Source organism: Marmota marmota, unplaced genomic scaffold (genome assembly GCF_001458135.2).
Source record: "Marmota marmota marmota unplaced genomic scaffold, marMar, whole genome shotgun sequence".
Lineage (NCBI taxonomy): Eukaryota > Metazoa > Chordata > Mammalia > Rodentia > Sciuridae > Marmota > Marmota marmota.
In genome coordinates, this window is record NW_026000229.1 from 40,115,421 (window position 1) to 40,129,091 (window position 13,671).

Genomic DNA, 13,671 nt, shown 5'->3' on the forward strand with positions numbered 1-13,671 from the left:
AATGTGTATCTACTTTCCTGAATAGACCTCTGTCTGCCTTTGACTGGCATGTGCTAAAATTCTTTTCCATCATGGTTGTCAAGAAAGCCTTTGTTCCTGGGTTGAGTTTCTCCTCCCTTCTGGAAAATCCTCAGACGCTTTCCCAGAGATAGCTCTTCTCCCATGATATTCTCAGATCTGAAAGTGGACTATAGATGTGTGAAGAGGCTTGGTGGACAAGAGAAGACTTTGGGGTGTGCCAAGGTGGACAGAGTCCAGCAGATCCAGGAGTACCCCGAGGAGGCACAGAGACTCAAAACTTTTTCTTCAAGGGCTTGTGAATGTGAAGCTTTTCCCTGAACCTGCCACGATCCTGAAAAAGTAGAGATACTGCAGAGGGAGAATTGCCCCCAAAACATGGAAAAATTACCTAAAAGAGATTTTTATTAGAAGCATCTGTGTTATCTTGAGTTAGCTCAATGGAGTCTTTTCTTGCCAACTTTAGGAGATCAGTTACAGAATATAAAGAATATATTTCTGTAAACCTGAATGGATATACATTTTGGCCAGATTTTGTACAGTTTAGAACTTTTTGTGAGTCCAAGTCACAGAAACCTGTGATGTTGCAGTTCTCTACTTAATGAGGAGCACATTGAGTTGATTTGTGAGCCAGAGTGACTTCTTAACATAGTGTAGTTTCTAACAAACTATTTGTAAAATTAATGGCCTCTGATGACCCCCATTACCATCTCCCTTCTTCCTGAAAGAAGGCATTTCATTGCTTTATGAAGCTGTACACAGAAGAGTAATTAAGTAACAATTCAGGCCAATGGCCTCTCCTAGGAATTAATGGTAGGGAGAGTTCATTAACCCCAGCTGGTTATAGCTTCTCCAGGAAATGCCCTGGACCAAGGTTATCTAGCTGTTAATGGATTGGATAGGGACTTTAACTGGGATAAAAATAAAGCTCCATTTCCTTCCTGGGGAGCTTTTCTCCTTGAGGGGCTACCAAAGGCAAGCTGGCAGGAGCAGTAAGAACCTCAAGCCTAGGGCCCTGCATGGATGAGGACAACAGATTGCTACCAGCGAGAATTGTTAAATCAAGGTAAAAACAGGGCCTATGGGGCAAATTAAGGTCTTTGATATAAGCCTTCCTGCAGTTTGGGAGATGGCTTGATTAACACCTAGGGCAGCTTTGGAGCAGCTGTTTGCCTTGTTAACTTTTTTATGCCAGTCTCTGCCTAGTGTGGAAGTGTGGCTGAGAATCATTGTCCGTTTCACTGCCTGGGAAAGCTGTAGTTGTGTAGAACTTTCGGGGAAACACCTGCTTCGTTCCAGGATGGACCCTCCAGCTCTGCTGGGACTTTGCATCTTTGCTGCATTGGAACTGGCCAATTCCATCTGAGTCCTTTGTGGAAATTGCCCAGGCTTAGGCCCCTCTCGCTGTGTTGGGGGATGAAGAGCTACTTCCTCTGCTCACCTGCCTAATCTCACTTTGAATGAATGGCAAATTCACCTTGGATATGGATATTATAAATTTATAAATTTATTTATTTATAAGCGAGCCTGGTTTTAGAGTTCACCTCCAGGTGAGGCACTAGAACCTCATTTTAGGTCATTGTTCTTCAAATCCAGATTCAAATACACTGTTTTCCTCATGTCTTGCCTTATTCTTAGTGACTATTTTTATACAAACTTTAGGTCCCAAAAATTTCTTTGAAATTCCTCTTAGAATACAATTCCTCTAGCATTTTCAAACACAGAAACTTGAACTACACTGAAAAGTAAAATACTGAGACACACAGAGAGAGTATATACCCACAAGCTAATATTCTCACTTGACCCAGGTTTTTTTTCCTTAATTATATGCAAGTCAAAATTCAGATTTAATAAAATTTGATATCCCATAAATGAAGGTAGTTCAAACTGGAAAAATTATTCATGTTTTCTTTTAAAATTAGATGTTTTAAATTTTGTTGAATCATTGCTATCATTGAAGCAATAAAGAACTAAGAGATGAAAATTCATTAAGGTTCTTACTCATAGCAAAAAAAGGTATTTTTTTGTTTTCTTTTTTTCTATTAATCCATTTCTTACAGTTATCATAGAATATTGTTGAGGTTTTCCTTTTCATTTAACATTTTTATAAACATTTCCTGGTTGCTAAATATACTCAATATTATTTTGTAAGGGTCCGGCGAAGCGTCGGAGAAAGAGACCACCAAGTGACCACTCATGCAATTGGCAGAAGGGGATTTATTGATCTAGCATGCTAGGGCTCCGTGCCCACTCAAGAAGCGAAAGCAGCCCAGAGCCCCGAGCAGGGGCTGAGCACTGCTTAAGTACACTTTTTTTGGGGGGAGGGCGGGACTTTACATACATCACAGTCTCCTTTAACAAATCATCATACACTGCAGGAAAATCAAACAATAACTCTGAGACATGATTAGTTCATTCATTGGCGGGAACAGGTCAGGCTGGAGTGATAGGTCATTCCTAAGGAGGGGGTTACATTCAAACTGATTGGTCCAGGCCCTGCAATGCCTACGTGCAAGATCATACAGAGCCCTGAGTTATTAGACAACCAAGCGGTCAGGGGGAATATTTACTGGGCAGTTCCAAGCATTGTCTTAACAGCTACAGGAATTTCAGGTTTTGCATGTAGCATAGAAACCTAACAATACCTAATCCTTTACATTTTAACTCAGGCCTTGCAGCCTAGAAACTTTACAATGCCCGGTCTTTTATACTTTAACTTTTACACTAACTTCAATTTCTTTTACCCTTACAATTTCAATGACTGCAAAAAATTCTTCTGAGTAGCAAGTAGTCATTATTTAACTTTTATTTTTTTTAATCACACTACTTGTCTGTTTACCTATATGTCTCCTCAATTAGACTTCAAGCTTTGGGGGTCCAGAATTGCCTGTCTGAGTTTTCTGAGGCTACCATGACAAGGTACTACAGACAGCAGCTTAAACAACAGAAATTTCTTTTCTCACAGTCTGGAAGTAGGAAGTCCAAGATCTCCATGTTGGCAGGGTTGTTTCTTCTGAGGCCCCTTTTAATTTGTAGATTCTTTTTTTCTTGTGTTCTCACATGGTCACAGTTTGTGTCTATGTCCTCATCTTCTTCTCTTATAAGGACACCAGGCATGTTGGATAACCCACCTGTAAGACTTCATTTTTACTTAATTGCCTCTTTAAAGGACCTGTCTCCAGAAACAGTCACATTCTGAATTCCTGGGGTTAGGACTCTGGGGAGGAGGGGTTACACCTCAGACCTTAACAGCACTTACATTTTCTTTTTACCTGTGTGCTTGGAACACATTAAGTACTCAATGAATATTTAGCAATGGTTGAGTTTATGAACATTCATTTGGTTCACTTCATCTCTGGTAAAATCACGTCAAAGAATGCTTGTGGGGAACTCGGGGTTTTGCTCAGTGGTAGAGTATGTGCTTAGCATGCATGAGGTCCTGGGTTCAATCTCTGCCATCCATCCCAAAAGACTGTTTGCATAATCATTCCATTGTTCAGCATAACCAAAATATTAAAAGATACTTACCATCTTTGAATATGTATTCAAAATAAAAAAGGTGAGAAAAATAAGGACAAGAGGAAGTGAATGTTTTGCTGGGATTAAAAGAAAAGATTTAAAAATCTTCTATACATATGATGGTACTTCTCAAAATTTTCTGGTTCATCCTTCTGTGAGTCTGAAAAAGTGAAATACAAAAAGGGTGTTTCTTCAAATGTAGCATGGAGTGGTTATTGTCATATAATGAAGTAGTTAGTTATTCAGTGTACACTTTATATTAGTACCTATGTTGTTTTTTTTTCATAGGATCATTTCTTCTGAGGTACCAATACTTGGTAGCTACTTTAATTGATCTTTGCTTTATTTAAATTTTTCTTCTAGTTTTTATTTATTAGATTTGCAATTAGAAAGAGGTAATTAAACAAAGGATTCCTCAAAAGGATGCCTAGAGCCTCTGTGTGCAAACTCTTGTAAAAACTTCTCACTGGGGGCTGGGAGTATAGTTCAGTGGTAGAGCACGTACCTAGCACAAGGCCCTGGGTTTGACCCCAGCACTGGAAAAAAAAATTACAGTGATATTTCTTAAATCTTTTCTATGTCCTCTCTGCCATATATGAAAACCATGATCATTTAAATTTCTTATTAATCCCATTAGATAATTATAGAGACTTCTATACATTCAGAGTTCGAAATGTCTTATTTAATTGAAATAAAATTATGCTGGGATATTTATAAGTGGTCTTTCATTAGCTCAGGCTACATATTCCATTATCTTCACTTATTTAACATTTTTTGAACACCCATAGTCATCATCCTACAGAAGGGTAAAGGTCAGAAGGCAGGTAGAGGGTGCTCAGGATGCAGGGGAGCCTTCAGCTTTACTGACTTAGGGGAGCTTCAAGAGGGTGGTGACTTTGGGTTGAGTTAAATTCCAAAGGAAGGGAATAACTTTACCAGCTGAAGGGAAGGATATTCTAAGTGCAGGGAAACAGTAGGTTCAAAGCACAGTGTGCTCAGTGAAGAGTAAAAAATTCACTACAGTTTCTGTGTAGAAAAGTACATCTGCAGCTGTGTTACATGAACAATTGAGGTGTAATAACAGATGGGGTTATGGTTTGGATATGAGGTGTTCCCCAAAAGCTCATGTGTGGAGACAGAGAAGGGTTTTGGAGGAGAAATGTTTGGGTTATAGCATTAACCTAATCAGTGAATTAATCCCTGATGGGATTAATGGAGTGGTGACTGGGGGCAGGTGGGGTGTGGCTGGAGGAAGTGTTTTATTGGAAGCATGACTATGGGGTATATATTTTGTATCTGGAGAGTGGAGTCTCTCTCTTTCTCTGCCTACTGATCTTCATGTGAGCTGCTTCCCTCTGCCACTCTCTTCCACCATGCTGTTCTGCCTCATCTGGAGCCCTAAGGAATGGAATCTGCTGTCTATGGATTGAGACCTCTGAAACCATGAGCTCCCAAATAAACTTTCTTCCTCTAAAATAGATCTAGTCAGGTCCTTTAGTCACAGCAGTGAAAAAGCTGACTAAAACAGATGGTTTTAGGTGGGACCCAGATGACTTTTAATTTTAAAATGAATTTTAATATTAAGAGTTACATATTTAGTAAAACTATAAGCAGTGAATTAAAATTTAAAGATATTAAGAATGAGAATAACTTGTTAATTTAATTAATTTATTTTTTATTGGTTCGTTTTGGTTATAAATCTCAAACCTTGGGATTTATTTTGAGGTCATTATAAAAGTATGGAATATAATTTGCTATAATTCAGTCCCCAGTACTTCCCCTATCCCTTCTCTCCTCCCTTCCCTGTTCCCTTCCCCCTACTCTACTGATTTTTCTGCTGTTTACTTATGTTTTTCTAAGTTAGTGTCTTATGGATGTAGATAATTGTGAGATTCACTATAGCATATTCATAGAAAGTTTAGGTCAGATTCAAGAATAACTTTCACTTAAGCAAAAACAACACTTGTTTTGTAGAAAAATCTTAAGTTGCTACTTATTTCTGGGGAACATGAATGCAGCAAACACTTTGAGGGTGTATATGAGCGACTGAAGTATGGAATCAATGCCGTGAGATCATAAACGGCCTGGCAAGGTGGAGATGGGCCAGCTCTGCCTACAGAGGAGCCCCAGATACTTGTGCTGGAGGCTTCCAGATTCATCTTAAAGGTGTCTGAAGAGGCATTGGAAGCTTTTAAGCAGAAGAATGGCATGGTCACTGTATTTGAGAAATATAATTCTGGGAAAGTGAAGGAAGGATGGGATGAAGACCTCCAGCGCTTGTCTATACTGTGCGTTAAGATCAGACATCAAAGGGGAGATAATACTCTTTTATGTTATTATTTGGAATGAAAACTCAAGCTTTCATTATGCATTTTTCCCCCATTGGAAATTGCATATTAGAGAGTTTTTCCTTTCTTTTTATTTATTTATTCTGTTTGGTTTTTAAAGGCACTTCTGAATGTTTTATATGCACACTGTTTTTCAAATTTGAGATGAGAATTTTTATTCTTAATTTTTCCACTTTGACCTGATTAAATAATCATTGTCTTGAACAAATATTAACCATAGGTTGTTTGGTCTCCTTTGTTTTTTAAGAGCCCCCCACACTCCATTGGTGTTAATTCTTTCTCCAAATGGAAATTTGCAATCCAAGGACCTTTCTCTCCGTACTTTGAGTTACAAAACTAATGGTAACATAGTTTTGTAATCAGCAATCAGATTACATGAACTCTTCAAAACTCTGAACATGATATAGAGTTAAGGCTTCTGTCCTCTGGCTGCCGAGGCCCATTACAGGTGGAAAGGCTGCAATTGGGGAAGGAGACTTTGTTGACATCTCTTTCCAAATGAAGGACATGGACTCCTCCCCTCCAAGCTGGCTATGGTTTCCTATGCCTATCAGGTAGGAGAATGTTATGGTTTAGAGATGAGGTGTCTCCCAGAAGCTCATGTGTGAGACAATGCAGAAGATTCAGGGATGAAAGATTGAGTTACAAGAGTTTTAACCCAATCAGTGAATTAGTCCTCTGAGGGGGATTAACTGGGTGGTAACCATAGGTAGGTAAAGTATGAACAGCTGGAGGAGGCTGTTCACTGGAGGCATGCCTTTGGGCTTTATATTTTGTCCCTGATGAGTGTTTCCTATTTGCCATGTCCTGACTGCTTACCTCTGCCATGTCCTTCCACCTTGTATCTATAACTGGGAGTTGGGTGTCTGTGGACTGAGACCTCTGAAACCCTGAGTTGCAAATAAGAGTTTCCTGCTCTCAAGCTGTTCTTGTCAAGTCAAAGGGAACTTTAAACTCTTGTTTGTCTGATATTGAGTACTGCCACCCTGTTCCCCAGAGCCTGCTTTAGTGTTTGAACCTGATTCCTTGTGGATGTTCTTATAAATGTTTTAGCAGTTTCCCAACCACTGTCATGACATACTGGGCCCTCTTGCCCTGACCTGGACAATTATGTGTCTAATCTAGCTCTTCACTTGTTTCTTCCTCAGCCACTAAGACTTTTGCCATTCTGGTAGCTTCTCTTCACTCATCTCTTGCTTTTCTTATCAGTCAGGACCAGCTACATAATTTGCAGGACTCAGTGCAAGATGGAAATGCAGAGCCCCTAAAGAATACTTAAGAATTTCAAGGGCTGAGGGGGTAGCTCAGTGGCAGAACACTGCCTAGCTGGCTATGATTTCATATGCCTACCAGGTAGGAGAATGTTATGGTTATGCAAAGCCCCAGGTTCAATTCCCTAGCTCTGCAAAAGATTAAAAAAATAATCCAAGCCAGAGACAGCAAAACATTAAAGCAACACAGATTTCTTCTGAATGCTGGTCACTGTGTGACTGCATAAGTCTCATGTCCATGAAACTGGCCTTGCAGTTGGCTTTATGCCTGAGACAGTCCTATGTGGTCAGCACACATTCACATATGCTTTATGTGAACAGACACTGGAATGCAGACCAGTTCCCATGCTTCTGCTCTGCTGTGTCCTGCTCTTGGATTTTCCAGATACAGATAGACAGCAGTCCCTAGTTATCCCTAAGCTTTAGAAGACACAGAGAAACATCTCCTACTGGGCTCCCTAAAATCTTTTTCTTGTTTTACATTCCAATTGCTGCAATGACAAATTACCAAGAACATGGAAGCATAACACAAATTTATTATTATTACAGTTCTGGAAATCAGGAATCTGACATGGTTCTCACTGGGGCAAAATCAAGTTGTGGGTAGAGCTGCATTTCTTTGGAGGCTGTAGGAAAGATTGTTTCCTTTCCTTTTCCAGCTTCTAAAGGCCATTTGTGTTCACAGGCTCATGGCCCCTTCCTTCACCTTCAAAGCCAAGAGCACAGAATCTTCACAGCTTTCTGGGATTCTGCCTTTCTTTTGGCACTTCTGTTTGGGGAGGCTTGCTTGGGAGGGGCAGTCTTCTTAACCTTTCCCCTCTGGGGATGTAGACTCATAGCACAACCCTCTGAAGAAATTGCCCTACAATTTTGGTTCAACTTATTTTACTGTTAAAAATATTACTTTTTGATTGACAAATTATAATTGTATATATTTATGGGGCTCATTGTATATCACACACACACACATACACATACACACACACTCGCTTACCTATCATATTTTTATGGTGGGAAATTTGACATTTACTCTCTTATACATAATTACTAACTATAGTCACAGTGTGGTGCAATAGATCTCAAAGCCTCCTGTCTTTCTGAAACTTTGCTCTTTTGGATCGACAATTTCCCATCCCCCCACCCTATCACCATTGTTCTGCTTTCTACTTCTATGAATTCAACTTCATTAGATTCCACAGGTAAGCGCAGTCATGCAATATCTGTCTTTCTGTGCTTGGCTTATTGAACTTGGCAGAATGTTTTCCAAGTTCACCCATGTTGTCACCAATGACAGGATTCCGCCTCTTTTAAGTCTGAATAGCATCCTATTGTGTGTGTGTGTGTGTGTGTGTGTGTGTGTATTTCCCTTATTCATTTATCCATTGATAAGACACTTAGGTTGTTTCTCTATCTTGACTATTGTGAGTAATACAGCAATGCACTGGAACCTGAAGATATTGCTTTGATAGGTTGACTTCAGTTCCTCTGGATGCATACCTAGAGGTGGGATTATTGGATCATATGATAATTTTATTTTTATTTTTTTGAGGAATTTTCTTATCATCTTCCAAAATGACTATGTTAATTTACACTCCTACCAACAATGTGTAAGAATTCCCTTTTATCTTTGTCTAACACTTGTTATCTTTCTTTCTTTTTTTTTTTTTGATAAAGTCCATTCTTGTAACAGGTATGAGATGATACCTCCTTTTAGATATCATTTCAATGTAGATATCATTTTAATTTGGTTTCCTTAATGATTAGTATTAAGCAAATATTTTTTCATGTATCTATTGATCATTCATATTTATTTTATCGAGAAATGTCTGTTCAGGTCCTTCACCCACTTTAAATTGAATTATCTTTTTCTTGCAATTGAGTTGTTTGAGTTTCTTGCATATTTTTTATATTGACCCTTTGTCAGATGCATGGATTGCCTGTTTTCTTTTATCTATGGTTGTCTCTTTAATTTGGTAGCATTCAGTAGTGTAGCCATGTGATCCTGAGCTTTTCATTGATGGGAGATTTTGTAATACTGATTCAGTCTCCTTTACTTGTTATTGTATGATCATATTTTCTATTTCTTCATGATTTAATTTTAGTAGACTGTGTATAGAAATTTATCCATTTCTTCTAGGTTATCCAATTCATTGGCATATAACTGTTTATAGTAGTTTCTTACTATTGGTGGTGTCAGTTGTAATGTTTCCTTTTTCATTTCTATTTTTATTTATTTGAGTAGTCTGTCTTTTTTTTTTCCTAGTCTAACTAAGGGTTTGCCAATTTTTCTATTTTTTCAGAAAACCAAATTTTAGTTTTGTTGCTTTATCTATCTATTATTTATTTATTTATTTTGGGGTACCAGGGATTAAACCCAGGGGCACTTAACTACTGAGCCACATTTTCAGCCCTTTTTCAGAAACAATTTTGAGCCAGGGCCTCACAAGTTGCTTTGGGCCTTACTAAATTACTGAGTTTGGCTTTGAACTCCTGATTCTCCTCCCTCAGCCTCCCTGGACACTGGCATTACAGGTGTGTGCCACTGCACCCTGCTTGATTTTTTTTCCATTGTTTTTCTAGACTCTAATTTCTTTCCACTGTAAACGTTCCTTCTTTTGCTAACTATGGCTTAGTTTGTACTTCTTTTTATACTTGAGGTGTAATGTTAGGCTGCTTATTTGTAATTGTTCCCCTCTTTTTGATGTTGCTGTAAATTTCCCTGTGAAGACTGATTTTACTGCATCCCATAAATTTTGGTATGTTGCATTTCCATTTTTGTTTGTCTCAAGAAATTTTTTAAAATTTCCCTTTTATTTTCCTTTGTGACTTATTGATTATTTAGGACCATGATGTACAAATTCCACATATTTGATTATTTTTCAAGATTTCTGTTAATTGACTTCTCAATTCATGTCATTGTGATCTGAAATGACACTTAATATAATATGATTTAGTCCCTTTAAATTTGTCAAAACTTGTTTTGAGGCCTATCATAGAGAAATTTCCATGGAACATCTATATGTGTCTGTTAGGTCAATTTAGTTGTATAATTTAAGCCAAAAGTTTCTAATAAATAATCTGTATATTGTTGAAAGTGGGATATTGAGTTCCTCTACTATTATAGTATTGGAGTCTATCTTTCCTTTCAAATCACTTAATAAATAATTTCTTTATTTATTATTTTGGTGCTCTGATATTGTGTGTGTGTGTGTGTGTGTGTGTGTGTGTTTTAGTCAGAGGCCTCAGTCCATAGATAGCCAGCTCCATTCCTTGGGGCCTGAGGTGAGGTATAGCATCATGATGAAAGAGTGTGGAGGAGGAAAAAAAAGGGAGAATATGGCAAGAAACACAGAAAGAGGGAGATCCTTTTAGGGACAAAATATATGCTTCAAAGGCATGCCCTCATTGACCCACCTCTACCAGCCACACTCTACCAGCCTAGGTTACCACTCAGTTAATCCCTATTAGGGGATTAATGCACGGATTGGGTTAAAGCCCTCATAACCCCTTCATTTCATCTTTAAACCTTCTTGCATTGTCTCACAATACAAGAGCTTTTGGGGGGCACCTAATATCAAAAACATAACAGAGTATATTATTAGTAGTTGTTATGTATTCTTGGTGAAATAACCCCTTTATCACTATGTAATAAACTTTTTGTCTCTTTTTATAGTTTTTATCTTAAAATGTTTTTAGGACATATTTTATAATTTAGCTACATATACTCTCTTTGTGCTTGCATTTGTGTGGAATATCTTTTTCCATTCCTTCACTTTATGTGTATCTATTAGTAAAGCAAGTCTTGTGTAGGCAGCATATGGTTGGATATTTTTTAATCCATTCAGATAATATTTTTTTCAAAATTGAAGAAATCAATCCATTTACATTCAAGATAATTATTGATGGCTAAAGGCTCCTTATAGCCATTTTAAAATTTATTTTTTGACTTTTTTTTAGGGCTTTAGTTTCTTTTTGCCTGTCTACCTTCATTGCTTAATGGCTTTCTGTGATTGGCTTTAACTTTTTCTTTTTATATTTTGTACAATAAATGTAGGTTTTAGCTTTGTGATTACCATCAGGCTTTCATAAAATATCTTATTTTAAAACAGGCTAATTTAAATATTTATTTTTTTAGTTGTAGTTGGATCCAATACCTTTATTTCATCCACTTATTTTTATATGGTGCTGAGAATCAAACCCAAGGCCCCGAGCATGCTAGGCAAGTGCTCTACTGCTGAGCCACAATCCCAGCCCCAAAACAGGCTAATTTAAACTGATGATAATCTGCCTTTAGTTGTATAGAAACTGTCTACATGTCTACACTTTCATTCCCTCCCCTCTCACTTAAAGATTTTTTTTTTTGTATTGGGAATCTAATCCTGGGGGCATTTTACCACTGAGCCACATCTTAGCCCCTTTTATTTTTTATTTTGAAATAGCTTCTTGCTTTTGTAAATAAATGGATGGAGTTGGAGAATACCATGCTAAGTGAAGTAGCCAATCCCCCAAAACCAAAGGCCAAATATTCTCTCTGATAAGTGGATGCTGATCCATAATGGGGAGGGGGCAGGCATGGGAAAAATGGAGGAACTTTGATTGGGCAAAGGGGAGTGAGGGTAGGGAGGGTGCATTGGAGCAGGAAAGATAGTGGAATGAGATGGACATCATTACCCTAGGTACATGTATGACTGCTACATATGGTGTGTTGATACATTATGTACAACCATAGAAATATAAAGTTGTGCTGCAATTGTGTACAATGAAATTGTGTACAATCAAAATGCATTCTGCTGTTATATATACCAAAATAAAATAAATACATTTTTAAATTTATACATGACAGTGGAATGCATTACAATTTTTATTACACATATAGAGCACAATTTTTTATATCTCTAGTTGTATACAAAGTATATTCACACCAATTTGTGTCTTCATACCTGTACTTTGGATAATAATGATCCTCACATTCCATCATCATTAATAACCCTACGCCCCCCTCCCTTCTTCTCCAACCCCTCTGCTCTATCTAGAGTTCGTCTCTTCCTCCTGTGTTCCCTCTCCCTATACTACTATGAATCAACCTCCTTATATCAAAGAAAACATTTGGCATTTGTTTTTTTGGGATTGGCTAACTTTACTTAGCATTACTTCTCTAACTGCATCCATTTACCTGCAAATGCCATGATTTTATTCTCTTTTATTGCAGAGTAATATTCCATTTTGTATATATAGGCCATATTTTTGTTTATCCATTCATCTATTGAAGGGCATAGATGCCCTTGGTTCCACAGTTTAGCTATTGTGAATTGTGCTGCTATAAATAAATAAATTAATTTAAGAAAAAAGAAATAGCTTCTTGCTAAGTTGCTGAGGCTGGCTTCTAACTTGTGATACTCCTGCTTCAGCCTCCCGAGTTACTGGGATTACAGGCATGCACAACCTGTGCCTAGCTCACCTTATAGGTTTTGATGTAAAAATTTGTATTATGTAATTTGTATCCCTTATGGATTTGTTGAAGTTACAGTCATTTTAATAATTTTTCCATTTTTCTCTCCAAGTAGGAATAAATTTTTATACTCCTTTTGATAATATTAGAGAATTCTGAATATGTTTATTACGTGTGTGTGTACACGCGCATGGTTCTGGGGATTGAACCTATGTCCCTATGCATGCTAGGCAAGAACTCTACCACTGAGGTACATTTCCAACCCTTGACTATTAAATACCAGAGCTTTTTTTTTTTTTTTTTTTACTCTTATATTTTTTTTTTTAAAAGAATTCTTTCATTTTAATGTAAAGAACCCCCTTCAGCAGTTTCTATAAAGCAGGGTTGGTGATGAACTCCCTTAGATTTTGTCTGTGAAAGAGTTATCATAGCAGTTAAGCAGGAAAACAATAACACATCCTTTCATTATTTATGAGTTAAATGACTCATTTTACTCTGATGAAAAGTTCATTTTAAAATTTCAGTAAATTGTTCTTCTCTTCTACTCCATGCTTTAAATCCCAATTCCTTGCAGTTTTCACATTTATATGGCCTAGTATTAAATCTTCATATGGCATTTTAAACAAAAATTCCCCCTCCCCTTTTGGAAATGGAATGTTGGAATAGACAGCTCCATGAACCTGTTTATTTTTGCCCCAGAACCTGACAACTCCAAGATTCAGCTCTACCTCAGGCTGTAATATCACTGATGTGGAGTCTGACTCAGGCAGAATCCAGGCTGTGAGGACTGTAAACAGAATGTTTGTATCCCTTAGTATTCATATGTCATATTTTAAAATGATTTATTTAGCTCACAGTTTTAGAGGCCTGATCTGTTCAACCCTTGGAGAGGACCCTCTTGAAAACATCATAACATGACAGAGAAAGAAAGGCAACTGGATGATACAGAAGAGGCTAAGCACGGGGTGGCCTTGCTTCATGTAACCCATGCTTGTAAGAACTAACTCACTTCATGAGACTAGCATTAATTTCATGTAAAGGCAAAACCCGATGACATAATTACATC